This window comes from Octopus bimaculoides, chromosome 8 (genome assembly GCF_001194135.2).
Source record: "Octopus bimaculoides isolate UCB-OBI-ISO-001 chromosome 8, ASM119413v2, whole genome shotgun sequence".
NCBI lineage: Eukaryota > Metazoa > Mollusca > Cephalopoda > Octopoda > Octopodidae > Octopus > Octopus bimaculoides.
In genome coordinates, this window is record NC_068988.1 from 65,324,211 (window position 1) to 65,325,117 (window position 907).

Here is a 907-nt window from a genome sequence, read left to right on the forward strand (position 1 = left end):
CGCGCACGCAAAACAACTGCAGAATCAGGTAGTAAAAAGCAGTACGTGTGTTTGTGTGTGTGTGTGTGTGTGTAAGCGTGTGTTTGTGTGTGTGTGCGTGTTTGATTTTGTGAAAGAAAGAAAGACAGAGTAGGAAGAGAATCACAGTGATAGAGCCAGAAATGTCTCTGTCAATGTGTTTGCACAAAGGGGTGCAGTAAAAGTGAGAGAGAAAGAGGGAGAAAAAGAGATATGACGAAAAGGGCGATGGAAGACAGAAAAAGAGAAAAAGAGGGAGAGAGAGTGAAAGAGAGAGAGAGTGAAAGAAAGAGTGAGAGGAAGAGAAGATGTGAATCAGTCAGTAAGTACCTTAAACTGATTTTGTTGATGATTTCATTATGTAACAGTTGTACTGAATACGCAACATGTATAAGTCTGTGTTTGTGTGGGTATATGAGAAAGAGAAAGAGAGAGAGATAAAAGGAGACCGTGGAGAGAGAACAGAAAATGTAATAAGAATGGCAAACGCTACGAGTCTATCTATCTATCTATCTATCTATCTATCTATCTATCTATCTATCTATCTCTCTATCTCTCCCCCTCTCTCTCTTTATCTATCTATCTAAACTGAATTTTAGCGTGTAGTCGTGTGTGAACGTGAGCATTTGTAAAGCACACACACACCCAAACCACACACACACACACACACACACACAAACACACACACACACACACACACGCGCATACTTTCATAGCGTTTTACTACTGTCAGTCATTCGTTAGTCTACATGAGGTTTTAGTCGATCACATAGCCACTCCATAACTTATTTCAGTGTATAATTCATCGGCCTACATTTCACCAATTGCCTTAGTTACACTTTTCACTCAATAGCGGTCTTTCAAACAGTAGTGTTGCACTCAATACACA

General features: G+C 39.9%; 1 protein-coding gene across 1 annotated transcript in view; it reads left to right on the forward strand.

Moving 5' to 3' along the window:
* Window positions 1-271: 271 nt before the first annotated feature.
* LOC128248585 (atrial natriuretic peptide receptor 3-like) overlaps window positions 272-907 on the forward strand; it is a 266,524-nt gene continuing 265,888 nt past the window's right edge. The window contains exon 1 of the mRNA XM_052970156.1: window positions 272-340. The gene's annotated coding sequence lies outside the window, so the exon portion shown is untranslated. The remainder of the gene's footprint in view (window positions 341-907) is intronic.